Source organism: Spodoptera frugiperda, chromosome 31 (assembly GCF_023101765.2).
Source record: "Spodoptera frugiperda isolate SF20-4 chromosome 31, AGI-APGP_CSIRO_Sfru_2.0, whole genome shotgun sequence".
NCBI classification, from domain to species: Eukaryota; Metazoa; Arthropoda; class Insecta; order Lepidoptera; family Noctuidae; genus Spodoptera; species Spodoptera frugiperda.
This window is the reverse complement of record NC_064242.1, coordinates 569,220-585,383: the sequence shown is the minus strand read 5'-3', so window position 1 is coordinate 585,383 and position 16,164 is coordinate 569,220. Positions and strand designations below refer to the sequence as shown.

Sequence of the window (16,164 nt, the reverse complement as noted above, 5' to 3'; positions counted from 1 at the left end):
GTGAGTATACATTGTATAGTGGCATTATATGCCGTAATGTGTTCCTCTGCTTACGCCTTTGGGGATAAAATGCAAGACGTTAGGTGCTTGCGTACCTATTTAAGTAGTGTTGCGTTTTACAAAGAAAGAGGAAGAATTTAAATTGTCCTCAGGCAGCGTCGTCGTTTGATTCATCAGCTTTTAAGGTGTTCTACTTAAGTTACATTTTGAAATTTGTGAGTGCCTTGTGCCTCCCAATGGGAATATTGGTTTTATCTTCTTTCGGTTTTAGTCTGATAAGGTGAGGTGACGATGATGCAAAGTTATCTTTTTGAACACTTATTTTAAATGGTTGTTTTACAGATAGATCCGATGTAACATACGATGTTAGCCTTATCTCAAATAGCGTTTTGCGTAAACCCTTTGTATGTAGGTACAGTAAATAAAATCGTTTTTTATAGTACTTAAAGGTTTGCCTACCTTTCACGGACAGGTTGGGACTAGTAACTAGAATAGGTCTCGTCTAACATGATACCAATAGTTATAAAACTCGCAGTTTTATAGCCGCCCGTATTTTATAGCGATATTTAATACCGCCCTAGGGATTGACCGATTTCGTTACGTCACCACCTACCTACGTACGTTTAAATGTTAAAAGTGCTGACGCCCTTTAAAAACGTCCCTTGATCAAATATTTAAACGTGATGTTTAGAGCCTACTTTAATGTCATATACTTAGCACTTTTCATTTCAAGTCAACTAAATTCATTAGTCTTTTCATGTTTGATCGTTAGTAATTCAATCACTTTACAGTTATGATAAAAGATAATGAAGACAGAATCTTAATCTTGTAAATGTATTACATATTTTTCCTAACTAATTCTAAAGAAAATAATATAGAAGGTTCGTTTCTAAGAAAATCTCATTACGTCTAATAAGGTGATGGTTTCAAAATAATTCGGTTGTCGCCTCAAAGCTACCTATTTATTTATTTCAAACACGTACTGCATGGAGTTGCTAAGTTTTCTAAGTGCACTACACACACTAACACGCAAGCTGGTGCATTCATTGTTGCTCACACAATAGCCTCTTTACAAATAATATCTTTACCTACATATTTCAAAATGGCTACCTCTTCGGTGTGGTTGCAATACTCGCAGTTGCAAAGTTATGTAGTTAGAGTCTCGATTTATCATACGTAAATGATCATTTAAAATATAGACAGAATCCTAGTAATATTACAAATGCATAATTTTGTATGTTTGTTTATTTGGACAATAGTAGATTGTAGTCTGGAATAACACATAAACTAAGTTTTATTCCACGGTAACAGCTAACTGCTAACAGAAGCTAGTAGTTCATATATCTTAAAATATCTATTCGTATTAGACATGTTCAAAGCGTCTATTCTATATAGTTACTTACTATAGTCGGAATGTACTGTACATTCCATCGTGTTATTTCACGGTTCACGACAGCTTTGATAACATTAGCCCTCGCCCTCGTCTAGGCTGAAATGCTCCACGGAACCACACTCCCGTGAGACACTAACTACGAATTACAATCGGCATCACAAGGGAAGTATCACGATAAAACCTAAAGCCAACAAAACTAAGCCTGAAATGGGTCCGCCCAACTTTAAAATGTCAACGAAAACTTTAAACCCTTCCTATAAGCCCTAATGCAGTTTCAATTAAAACTGCGAACTATCCAATTAACTAGGCTTAACTCGTCACTCTAATTAGCTTATTAGCTAAACTTATTTATGCTGTCCCAACACCTGTCTAATTACATAATCTGCCTAAATCTACATTGATTAAAACTATTCGCTCATTAGTAGTGACAGCATCCTAAATATCCAATAAGCCTTTCGTAAACACATGTCGAATATTCAGGATTTTTGTTCTATTGCAAGCAGATACAAGTTTTTTTGTCCTGGTATAGTGTTAAAAAGGAGACAATTAAGCTAACAAAAGTATTTGATTCTGGAGTAAAAAACAACAGTGATAAAAACACAGCATTTACGATGACAATAGTTTTCAAAATCTATTCTAATCAATCAGCTCGTCCTTCTCATTGATCGAATCCATTCTACACTCAGCCAATCACGTTGGAAGATATTAGTTTAATATCGCCCACCTATCAATCCTGCAGTCCAATTTACTGACTACAATAGTCTGCCGTGAATTCACTCAGCTACATCGAAAGTCCCAGAGCAATTGTTCGAAGCCATTCACAAATAAGTGTTGAAAATTCCGACTGAATTGCAGTGTGCAACGTTCGAGCCCGTCCCGTCAAGTTGTGCGGTTATCGACAAACAAACTGCCGAATTGACTGCCCGGTGAGTGTGACTAACTCTCCCAAACCAGTTGATCGAATTTTCAACGTATTGCCAAATTGAGGTGTGGAAATCTGGTACAGGTTTTAATTTTTTACTGAACGATTCAGTTGTCCATGTTCGTGTTGCAAGTTGTAACTCATCAGAAAGCGCTGATAAAAACTGCAAGTATTATCGAATCGTTCATTATTGTTTCTTAGAAGAAACTCATATCCTGTTGAAAAAATACGAAAATTCCATCACACAAATACTCGAAAGGTTGAAGCAGCACTACAACTACCATAGATAACAATCGCAAACAAAGCCACTAATAGGAAGTAATGTGACATAAAACCCGTTACGACAAGAAGCCAGCCTTAACGACAATTGTTATTAGCATAATAAGTCGACCCCCATAACGATGATGGGGCAACTCCTTACAAGTTCTCCAACTATTTTATTACCCAGATCACCAGATAGGGTGATTGCACTGTTATCTCACGGATCTTTCATTCTTTTCCTGGTTGTGTTTCAGACGCACATGAAACCCATTAAATTTTCCCTCACGCGTCTGTTATCGCACGCAATACTTGTTTTATATGTATCTCTGGGAAACATGTTAAGGCAATTGTGTTAACATTCTGAAGAATGAAATGTTTTTTATTACAAACTTTAGCGCGAAATTATCAATAACTGAAAATAAAGTATCTCTCGTTTTACAGCCTTCAATATTTCACGTTTTTGAAAGGGTCACCTCGCAAAAAGCTCTCAGGACCCTCAAAAAGCCATTAAAAGCTGTTAACAAGTCATCAATATAAGTCAGAGGCACTAAAATTCTTCAATTAATCGTTGACCTGAATGCCATCAGCTCTCACAGTGATCAATTCTATCCAAATCGGTATCTTCTGACCACCTACAGATCAATACAACGTTACAGCCGACAAATTACCAGGCAATTGGAAGATATGAAGCCTGCGATAAAATGGAAGGAGGTTCTAACTAGCGGAATAAACTCGTTTGTATCGGAAATTGGTATAAATGTTCAGGGTTTTGTTGGGGATCCTGTAAGCGTCTTGGGATATTAACGGTGATTTTGTGAATTCTTGAAAGCTTCAGACGTTCAATGAAGGTATTCTCCTTGATTCCCATGAGCATATCCACATCCAAAAAGATTTGTTTCCTTCGAAGCCTTTTAAAATTAGCAATCTTAAATTCGTAGGAAGTCTAAAAGCATCTGTGCTACATGTCTGAAAAATGTGAGACTCGCTTGATAAATTCCGGTCCCAAACCACGGACGACATTGATTCATAGTGATGAACTGCGGACACGGAGCAAACTCGGCTGTACATCGCTCAGCTTGACCACGAACTAGTCGGATGTAACCGCGACGACATCTCAATCAATAGCGTCCATTAGCTGCCGTCAAATCGCACGCTCATTAATTCTGATCACGCGCGCTGGCCCGTCTCGCTTTCACATGCAAATTGTTCATCGAGCTCTGATGGAATATGGAGCCCTGGTACTCAAGCACCCTAATTTTTCTCACGTATCCTATATTTTAAGTGGAAAAAGTTCTTAAGTAGGGTATTAATTATTTTACCAATTTGCCAAATATTTTTCTTCTGAAATACTCATAATTCAAAGACGTTCGTAAATCTCTTTAGTATACAAAGTCTTCAAAAGTATTTATTAAATAGAACCCACAAAATACTTACTACTTCAAATGGTACACTTATTTGTGTAAAGTAAAGGATTCATCTGAAAAGTGCACACTGTAACGAGGAGTGTAAGTGGATCTCACTTGAATTTATCACATTGTAGCATATTCATGCTTTTAAACAAGCTTACCACTGCCGCGCTGCCTGAGGACAATTTATCTTGAGGACCCGAGGACTGACTATTACACTAACGAAGCTTTCGGTTTCCATAACAAGACTGCCACTGATCTACGGACAGCATTGTTCACAATTATCATATTGTTCAAAGCACAGTGAGCTGGCTAATTTCTATCTCTTGCGTAACCGACTAACCGTACCTAGTCTAAGAAACATTAGTTTGCATTGCTGAGTGAATTAGTTAGAAGAGCAAATATACACAAGAACTTGACACTCATCTTGGATGAAAGTTTGCTAGGGACATTTGTTCTCATGGATTTTCTAACAGCGCAGGCACTTAAACAAAGTGGATATTTGTAAGCAATCCGTGTTTAGTGAAAAAACACAAGATCACTCAAATCTTCCAAAAAGCGGGACAGTATCAATCTCGGATGTGAAGCCTGCCAAAACTTTCAAATTTATTATTTGTAAGTCTCAAAGTTGACCATCTCGTCAGAAGTCAGAGTCGCAACCATGCATTGAACGTTCCATAACTTCCCCTTCCATGATTTAGTTTCCAAATCTTCGTTCTTCGTAACTTGTGCTTGTTTGTCGAAAAAGTTTTTGCTCTCGTGATTTAGAATATAAAATGAAGCCAAAGACATCCGGCCACCTCTGTAGGCTCCTGCGGTAATTCTACCTAAAGTGTCGAGTTCAGCCATGTTTTTAGGTTCGACACCTTTGTTTTTCTTGCCCAGATAGCTACCAACATCTGAATTCGTCAGCTCAACTTTACCTGGCCTTGTTTTTGTTTGTAGTCGCCAGTTCTTGCTTGTTAAGTTTCCCAAAGGTTATATACAGGGTATTTCAACAAGAACTTTGTTTTTTAAAACAAAATAAAATAAAGAATTTGGTGGAAAATGAATAAAATTTTTATTGTATTAAAAAGAGAAAAGTTTGGCAATTATGAATGAAAAATAATATCTGGCAAATGTCCACCAGGACCACGCTGACAGATGTTGATTATTTCATCAAAATTTTTAATCACTCTCCTAACAATCACACCTCCAGACCACATAGCACACCACACAGTGACACGTTGAGCATGCAAAGGCTTCTCAATAATTGCTTTAGGATATTCAGAAGCCCAAATGCGGCAATCTTGCTTATTGACAAATGAAAATGTGCTTCGTCTGAAAAAATGATTTTTTGAGATAAACCACCAGGTTGTTCTGAGCAAATCTACGGCGATTTGAATGGTCGGTCAGCTTCAATTCCTGCACCAGTTGAATCTTGTAAGGCTTCAAAGCCAAATTCTTTCGCAAAATTCTTCATGTTGTGCTTTTGGATAACCCCAATTGTTGAAAATGTCGTGAAATTGATAACTTTTGATCTTCTTCAACACTGTGGCTCACGGCAGCGATGTTTTCTGTTGAACGACCCGGTCGAACACGTGTTGGTGTTGGTACATTTTGTACCGAGCCTGTCGACTCAAATTTCGAGACCAAAATTCTTGATAGCGATCTCAGAAGGACGATTATGTTGCCCAAAAATATCACGAATTTCACGAAACTTAACAGAACGACCATTTTCATAGTGAATTTGAATTATTTTAATGCAATTTTTGAGCGAAATTGAATTCATTGTAACAATTGCCAAAGCACCTACTACGAATACCGCCAAAAATTAAATGTGAAAATCTGCCACAATCTTGGTGTTGCTCCAATTAAAAACAAAGTTCTTGTTGAAAAACCCTTTACCTTTGGTGAATAGAATATACGACTTAGCTGTAAACTCTAGAATGTTTCATGTAAACGTTTTTGTTGGTGGCAGTTATTGTTAAAGCACCATAAATGGAATTTCAAAAGAAAATGTTTTCCTTTACACGTTAAAGGCACGGTTTAAGCACATTACAAAGTAGTACTTACTGATTTCTAAAAAGGCCTTCCTTGAGTATGTCTCCAGCTAATTTGTGACCTAAAAAGTCGTCACGTCGTGTTGAACCAAGTAAAAAGCTCGTAGTTAGTCCTCGTCTCGTTTCCTATCGTTTGCAGAAGCCGGTGTTGTAGCTACCAACTTAAAGCATACTGGTGCGGCGAGGCCAAACTTGCCTCGAATTCGCTTGTTATGTTGCACATGCATGCATTTCTCATTATGCATATTTAACTTTGTAGTCGTGAGTTGAGTTTAGTTTAGCTAATGCTCCTTGTCGGTAACTGACGGCTTGACACCGCTTTGTGGTTTATTTATAATGGATATTGGAGTTAACTTTTATATCACCTTCGAACTCTCGCAGCTAGCTTTCCTTTGATATTTTTCTTTGACGGTTAGATTTTATATCATAAACAAAAGCTTTTGTGCTTTCTATTTATGCTTAGCTACATAGAAAATTATAGCTTTTGGAATAATAATATGCATTAAGAATCCAATTTAATATGTTAACTGGCTGGTGACACTTAATTCACCATATTAAAACTTAAATTACTATCCTGACTAAGCAGCCCGTTTTAATAAAAATATTTCATAAATACGCCGCCAACTTCAAGGAAATTCTCTTATAAAATGTTTGGCAAACAATCGTACAGACATGCCGGGGATCTCACTAACTATTAGTCCAACATTTTTAATAGCTTCCCCCGGTCTATTGTGGGAGCCCGTCTATTAGGGAGCTCACGCGACCAAACTTTAATTTAATTTTAAATCCACGACTTCGTCCGAAGTGAGACGTCCTTAATTCAGTTGCAGCGTCGAGGTTGTCGTCCGTCCTTTGAGCGCAGGAACTTGTCGGCGACAAAAAGGTTTTTAATAGCTATTTTGTTACGTACTTAACAGAATCTAATGTCAGTATTTCGTTACTTTTACATTGAATTAAAATCTGTATCTATTTATTACCTACAATATGATTCTGCACCTATTGCTATCGTGTAGTGTCTACCGTATGGAAACAGCATTGGTAATGACGCAAACATGCACACACGTAACCTAATTGGATCCGATTTACTTACATCTTCTAATTACAAACCACTTGAGATCTCGTAATGTAGGGATAATTAGTTTAACCGATAAGAAAGTAATTTAGGATGAAATCTATACTGTTCAGTGGACCCTCATTGACCTAAAAGAGTCTTGTGATGTCACAATGTTTACACATGAGCGCTTCACAAGTTAGTTGAAAATCTACCGGCTTATATACTTAAGCGCTTATAAAATATCCTAAATCCTTACTGGGACCATATTATTATTTACATTTAGTATAATCTAAGATTAACCGATGTTATAAACCTTATACTGCTGGGGATACGGGAAAAAGGTCCTCTTTGACGATGAATGATGAGGACTAAATAAACCTCATTGAATGTGATTTAATTTACCACGAAAACATTATCCACATGCCTATTTATTTACTCGACAATAATAGCTCAAATAAATCACAGTTAAGTTTCAGATTCCGTGCACTATTTTAACAAAGAAGTTGAAAGTTGTAATGCATTTTTCACGGAATTATTGCTTCGTCCAGACATTGAACCCGTTGCGTTCGTGCGGCTAATCATTCGAGACACGAAATCATGTTTGGCTTGCGGTATTTTCTTGGTTTGTTAAAGGATTATGTTAAATCTCATGAATGAAGGAGCCCATTTGGTTTTATGTTGAAAGTGTGTGAGCACAAATATCCGATATTCATCCCGTCATAAATTCCTTCGACTTATCAACTTGTGGAACTTGATCTTCACAAATCTGTTTCGGAACTACATTTAGCTGTGATTCAGGCATCCATTCCATTCCATTGGTACACGGTTGCATTCCATTTATCCAGTATCTGTATATTGTTACTAATTGCACTTCTTGTTCCGTAGTTAGCACTGTCAGTGCCTGGCCTAGTCTTTCACAACTATCATTTGGTATGCAATCAGACGGTTCTAAGTCTTTGTGTCCGCTTCATGCTCCGGTTTTGCTTTATCATCTGCAATGGATAGTGCTGCTAATTGCTAGTTACTTATTGCTGTTGTTCTGTCTTCCTTGTGAAGACAAGTCCAATTTATAGTGTCAAATAGTGTTTTGTGTTTTGAAATGCCTTTTGTTATTAGGTTTTATTTACTTCGCTTGTAGGTATTCAGGACTTGTTTTTCGATTTCCAAGATTTTATTGAAGTTTACTACAGTGCTTACAAGAAATAATATTCCCAACTCAACAGATTTTAGTTTCTTGGTATCTAGCTAAAGACAAATTACGTTTTAATGCGAATCGTTTTAATGTCACAAAGTTTAGTATTTCATTTACATAGGAAATGTTTCCGTTCCTAAGTTGTTTATATCAATTAAGACTTTATTCAATGTGAGTAACCTTAGTTTACCAGCGACGATTCTAAAATAGATATAAGAAAAAGTTTAGTGATCTCCAGATCCCGCTACATTACGAAAACTCTATAAACAATTTTAACAGCTGTCTGTCTGAAACTCATCAGGAGTTTGATCTACCATAAATTACATTCCCGACCCTACCAATCTCTATTATACCTAGATTTTACGGTATTTTCATTGCTTCGAACTCTCTCAGCCGTACATTATGCTAATGTTATACATTACACGAAATCGTATCTAGGTACCCTGTAGTCTAGATTTAGACCTTTACCAAAATATGGAACTAATTTCACATTCCCCGCGTCGGCACGAACTGAGCGAAAATTATTCGTGTCTTGCCTGTGAGATAGTATCTGTTCCAAAGGCCTCGTATACGTAGATTTTACACGCTGATATGGAAACAGAAAACAAGGTTTTTTTAAAAAGAAATTTGAATAAGGTAAATGATAAATTAGTACTTGCAATATCACGTTTTATTTATCGGGATAGAATCACAATCTAATTCATTTCTGGTTTGGTAAACATCCAAAAGAGGTAAATAATATTTCTAAAGAAAATGACGAACATATATCCTATCAAAATTGTCCCGTACCAACCCATACCATATTTATAAAGTTAATAGAATATCTATTTGGAGAGAAAATGTTTGTTTTGTCAATTTCTAAATATAGAGAAGGGTTTTATTCTATTGAATCAAGTATTTAGTAATACGTAGCCGCAAAATTAGTGATGTGTAATTCCTGCGATAGAGTTGGTTCACGCAGTGGGACACTACCCACACATTTAAATAGGTTGCGTGTTTGTGATAATTGTGGGTATAATGTCTCGTATGTTATTGTTATGTTAACTGTCAACGACCATGTAATGAAGAGATGTTTATGGCGTCGCATGGCTTAGGGATTGACTGCCTCGACATTTTTATGAATATCACGGTGTCTTACTTCTAGGCCGGTGTATACAGGACTCGGTGCTGAAGGTGGCTACCGGGTGGTTTTAGTGAGGTAAAAATCACACAATCCCTGGTTTTTCTCGCCAAAAATCTGGGCGCCTTATGAAGGTACCTTCGCGTGATAAAAAAAGCCAGTGTATACAGCAATAGTTTCAAACTGCTGCTAATAATTATTATAGTGATTATACTTACGTTCTTACAACAGAGAACTATACAGATCTTACACCTCTGCCTATACCTTTAGTATCTAGCACAAAACACAAGATCTTAATATATCTTCCATTTTTAGGTTCAAAATACGTAAGTAACGTGTCTATTGTTGCCAGTATAAAGATACCTATCTGAAGTGCTGTACCGGTAATGAGAAGGGCCATTGTGTTTGTTGGCAGTATTACCCATGTATTGTTCCTTTCTTTATACTGTATTGATGCCTAAATGATGCGTAGATACACCTAATTATTAGTATTTACTGTCCTTATAGAAACATTAGAAGAAAACCCTTCATAAACTGATTTGATGTTAAACTGGCTGCCGTGCAACGTGTAGCGGGTTCGATTCCCGCACGAAGCAACTCTTTGTGTGATTCACAAATTGTTGTTTCGGGTCTGGGTGTCATGTGCATGTGAAATTGTATGTTTGTAAACGCACCCACAACACAGAAGAAAAAAAAACAAAAAACATCTAAAGTTACCATTTATAACGATGAAAACCTAGCTCAGAATTTTAAAATAAGTCCTTCCTTAGTTTCTTGCGAACCTTTCAACTCGATAAACTAGGTCGCCGATCGCTGTTTATATAAACAGTAAAAGATAGCACAGACTACAACTTGCACTAACTATTCCCGCGTCCAACTTTATACTCGCCAACTTTAACTTAAAGCAAACAAATTACGTATGAGATCTTATTAGCCGGAGAACTAGCTCCGTATAACTTATAAAAGTACACACTACACATACTGTGACTCGAGTAACAACTTTACAAAATATACACAAAGATAGGGTTATTGAAGCGAGCTTAAAATATGTAGCGTAATGTCTTAATGTGGATTAATGATTAACAGAAAATGATGAATGAGCTCTGTGAAGAACGACGAGTTATACGGAAATGAAGTATGGAAGCTGAATACAAAATAGTGTAGAGAAGGTATAATGATAATTGTATTTGTACGTCCTAAATATGGAACTAACGATGCCATTTAATACGAAGTATTAAGACTTATGTGTATATTGTAATTGTATAAAGAATGTGTAAGGAATTCTCCTGTAAAATATAAAGTAAGATCGCTAAACCAAAGCTCGTTCCCAGCACTAATCGTGAATAATAAAGAAATATTGGTCGTAATATTAACCCTAGCACCGAAGGCTTTCATGCTTTATTACACTACCGTTAAGTTTAACAGCGGCCAGGCGACGACATTTATAAGTTCAATTCTTAAAGAAACCTTTTTTGTATAAACTACGGCATGTAAAATATAAAACTGTTGTTAATCATAACCAGTCAGAATATACACCCTTAAAAATGCTGTTTACTGAGGTTTTTCAAAATTCTCATGCTTGGAAGATGTCCACCAATTAGGTAAATCTATCTGTACTCATTACGTTGTTGGTAAAAAAATTCATCCAATCCTACAGATTTTGTCATTTATAAAACACATAGTGTAGATGTAAACTTAATTTACAGACAGTCCTGTTTTAAACCATCCTAGTATTAACTAATCAAAGACGCCCCTTACTAGATAGAACCGGCGAATGAGAAAATTAGAAGCGAAAAAGAATTCGCTCTTCCTTCTAATAGCTCATTGTTCATTACAAAATCCAATTAGCAATAGCCTTTCCGATCGCTTTCTAGTTTTAGTCATTTGATTTTCTTCTATTCTCTCTATTGTCCACTAAATCTTTTGCATTTTGTCAGCAACAAATAAGAAAGGTTTTTAAGCACATAACCCAGCTTGGCTACACTATAGAAATCTGCGATATAATGTAGTTTATGGTCTAAACCCCGACCTCAGGTCCCCTAGAGACAAGTAAGTCACATTGAGGTTTAAGTTAGTGCTTTAGAAGAGACATATTTCGTAATAGGCCGTTGAAACTTCGCGGCTTAGTCTCCTGTTTAACCGAAAATGTGGAATAAGCTTAATAGAGGTGTATTTTCAAACCCTAATCTAAATTCGGAGTTAGGCTATCGATTTTGCGCTTACCAGGTGGCGCTACTGTCGAATAAGGACAATGCAATCACTGTTTCATATCAATCGTTTTCTTATCGATTGAATGATGTTTCACATCTCATTGTTCATTTAAACTCTTTATAAACGCTCCAGCTAATAAGACCAGACAGCTTTCTGCGATGTAACAGTTACAAAAGGTAAAAGTATAAAGCCACAATTATTCCGAGCATAATATACTTGCATCGTGCATCTGACATTTTTATTTACACGTTGCTTTACATTATCTACTTGAAAATGTTGTTTTATTAAACTGTGGCCGCTTTGAGCACTCGCTTGTGATTCTGTTCTGCACGATGTTCTTTTAAAATATCTGAAAATTATGCAATGTTTGCAGTTTTACAACATGCCTCACTAAACTGATAAAGTGCAAGTAAAATTGAAGTTTTAAAACTAAATCTTGGAAAAGTCCAATTTATTTCTCGAAAGTTCCGAATTTAGAACCAGTCGATAACAAAATGGCATCTATCTGTAACATGTGTTATACTATTAAGATAACCGAAAGAGCTTCTTTTCCTTTAGAGCTTTAAACACAAGCGGCTAATCTATGAGTTTTTCCTGATTAATATCTGTACCGAAATTTATCAGGATTTGTTCATAGTTTTAGCGTGAAAATGTAACAAATATCCACACATCCTCATAAAGTCTAACATTTATAATTTTTGTTGGCTTTTAAATTATTATCATTACCTTTACTTACCACTTAGGTATTCCATATCTCTATAACCATTGCGTTTACAGCATGGTGTTACCATCTGCCATCTTCGCGTGTTTTATGCCAGCGACGTGACGTGACATCGGTCCGTCTTTTTGTGTCGTGCGATTTATTGTCGTACCTCCTTGTTTTACTACTAAACGTACGACTCTTACAGTCTTTAACTGTTTTATTTTCATTGCTGGACAATCTTTCGGAGTTCATGGTAGACTTTGATGTTACTAAGCCAACTTATGTATAAATGCACTGATATCATTAATTTACAGTTTCCATCTTCCATGTTACATATGCCATTGAGTTGGCACTTCAAAACTGAGCTTCGACCGAATTCAATGAAGATAGTTTACCTAAAGCTAACAACCGTCCGTTTATGAGATTTCTGCTTGTAACTGATTAGTTGCTTCCTATCCTCAACCAAAATTATTCAACGTCTGCAATATTAATACTTTACGAAACACCTAAGAAAACACAAGTACAATAAATTTATATACACCCTTACGTACCTATATCACCAGTGCCCCTGTGTGTAATGATTTGTGAGGCCTACGATCATAACTCAGGATGTAAACAATTCACAGGTGAATCTTACCGACATTATTCTTGGCTCATTCATTGTGTACCGCGGAGTCCGCGAACCAGCCAGTCATCTCCCTTTGTTTGTCTACGTCACCGTGACTGGGTTCTGTGTAGCTGTAATTTGTAATGTGTCTTATTACAATTGTAAGGCTTCTTCTTCGATACCCGTTTGTGTCATGAATTTTCTTACGTTTTTCATTCGGCTGATGTAAGTTGCGTAACTTGAAGGTTGTTTTGTATCTGTCAACCTAAATTCTGGTTTTGTTTTCGTATATTCACATTTGAGATTCAAATCGTAATTTAAGATGTGTTTTGCTGTTATTTCTGTAGGAACTTAATTCTCGATTCTCAACGTTGATCGTTTGACTGCACACACATTGAAACTACATTACATAAAGCACATTTAGTTATACAACAAAACATTCAGCCGGCGCTATTGTATCCAGTATTCACGCCGTTAGTTGGCATCCCAAACTCTCAGCTCCATACTGAATAACTTACTGCATCAGATAATTCAGATGTGTGCACATATCTCGGAATGTGGATGTGTTGATCTTGAACACCATATCTCTAATCGATTATCACGTAATGTTTTGGATGGTTAAAGAAAAAAGTTCTGTTTAAACTTCTACGGGTTTTTGAGGTGGGAAAATCATTCAATGACTTCTTTCGACTTTGGCGGGGTGAGAGGGAATGTCAGACTCTTACTAAAACCACCCCGTTCCTACTACTGCTTTTCGAGCTGAAGCCCCGGTAACCCGCCAGGCAGTTCGCATCTCCGGGGCGGGATTTCAGTCCTACTGCGCATCATGAAATTTCTAGAGCTACCTATAGACTTTTTTTCATCATCATCAGGACTTTTCTGTCTAAATATGATTTATGCCAGTTGCGACTTGTGACCAATATTTAAATCACTTTTCTAATTAACACATTCTAACAAGCTAAACAATCTAAAAAATAAGCAAACAGCTTGAGTCGAAGCATGCAACCGCGCCAGCTCTAATGAAGCGGTAGCTAGAAGGTAATTGTATGGAAAAATTGTGCAATCCGACCCCTAACACCGGCACCATACTCTCGGGACCTGTTAGCGAACGAGCCTCTCCTTACAAGCGAAAAAAGGGGGAGACCTGACTAATTTAACGTCTTTTTCTAATGAACTCATATACTCGGTGATATAGGTATAAAATCTCTATGGCATTGATTACGAAAGAAACCATATAGTTAGTTAGGTAGATACTTAATTTTATTTTGGGCTATTCGCAAAACGATAACAGTGTTTTTTTATTTCTTTACCTACGCGTTCTTCTCTGTAAGAATCTACACTTTAGGAGCTTTACCAAAAAGATCAGCGACAAATACAATATTTTATTATTATTACATACATACATACCTTACGCCTGTCTCCCATGGGAGTAGGCAGAGACAATGCAACGCCAATTGCTACGTATCTTACATACACTTACATACATTATATTTTTTTTATTATTTGCCGTTCAAATACAAACATCTCAGCTTGTCTTTTTTTTGAAGTGGGAAAATCATCCAATGACTTCTCTCGCCTTGGGCAAAGCGAGAGGGAGTGTCAGACTCTTACTGACCAAAAACCACCCCGTTCCCGTTTCCTGCTTTTCTAGCCGGAGCCCCGGTGAACCCGCTAGGTAGACCGCAGCTCCATCTCAGCTTGTCTACATTTATTGAAACACTATGAAATTTCTATTAGTATGAAAAATAAACACCGGTACTAGAAAAGAAATAATTAAAAAGTTGTTGTTTACGGAAATACAAAATAATAAATATTGAACAACTCCCTCGGTTTACGGAGCTGTGCGCTACGGACGAGGAAAGTATTGCTATTACAGTTTATTTTTCAATTGTTATTCTATAGGGTGGTTCTATGGGGCGTCTTGTGCAAACGGAGGTAGGAGACATTGTTTTCTTGGCCGACTCTAAAATAAATATAGTGACTGATTTCATTGATACCAATAGTTGATTCCACATGGCAACATGAACTATATTCTCATCCCTCATCATCTATTCCATCGCCATTTTCTTCTTCTTCTTGACTTTATTCCAAAGCAACAATGTCTTCTTGCTCATATAAGTGCTATTCGCTTTCTCTTATACGTAATCATATATCATATCTCAGTCCTTTCGTCTTTTTCTGTGGTTCCATCCATCGCCATGAATACCCGATAAGTACACACTGAGAGAATTATGTTTTAGCAATAAACCACACAGTAAAAACATTGAGCGCGCCGAAACCAGAAGTATTGTTTTAATATTACAAACAGCTTCAATATTTACACTCGTCAGACATAAAACCAAGTTCCAGTACATCAGCCGGCAGATTTCATTGTTATAAAAACACGATTCGTTTAGTACTCGAGACGCATTGCGGTTGTACGACATTTAGCAACATTATTATAAACTAGCTTTTGCCCGCGACTTCGTTCGCGTGGAATAGTGACTTCCGGCAAATTTTTGGTTTTAACCACATAGTTCCCGATCTCGCGGGATCTCTTCAAAAATGAGATGTGGAAGATATTCCAGGGAACTCTTCAAAAATCAACATAATGAGCTCTGCGTTTGATGTTAATAGATGTATACTCACTTAGGGCATTGAAAAAATAGTTTAAAAACGGACTTAAACTAACTTAAAACTAAAGAAAGCTACGAATTACGAATTTATAACAATTAAAAAAGAAATTATATTAGAACCTATCCTTTATGCTATAATAACCAAGCTTAAACTAAATAATTTAAAAGAAACGACTTAAATCTAATCTAATTAATTTATAAATTAGACTTACAATTTTATTAAAAAAACTAACTACAGTAACTACTAATAATCGATATCAAACTAAACCTACGTTAAAAAGTTAAACCAGAAAACCAGGAAAACCCAACAAATAAACTTATTAATTGACAAATACAACGAAACCAATTTAGAATATACGAAACAGCAGGACCACTACAGACAAATAATCATACGACTGATAATACACATTTTCTACAATAGTACCGAAGCGCTCGGCCGATACCCAACCAAATAATTGTAACAAAACCATAGCGCAATCTATTTCGATCCCAACGCCATCTATCGAGGATAAAGACAACTTGGATTATTTATTTATACTCCGTTCGGGCATTTTCTTTGTACTAAAAGTTTAATTATATTGATATAATTTTTTTCATACCTTTTTACTATTTGTTAACTTTTTTCGATGAATTAAAAC

General features: G+C 36.4%; 1 protein-coding gene across 13 annotated transcripts in view; it reads left to right on the top strand.

Moving 5' to 3' along the window:
- The window catches only part of LOC118276369 (liprin-alpha-1), a 133,521-nt gene that overhangs the window by 79,062 nt on the left and 38,295 nt on the right, over positions 1-16,164 (top strand). The window lies entirely within an intron of this gene.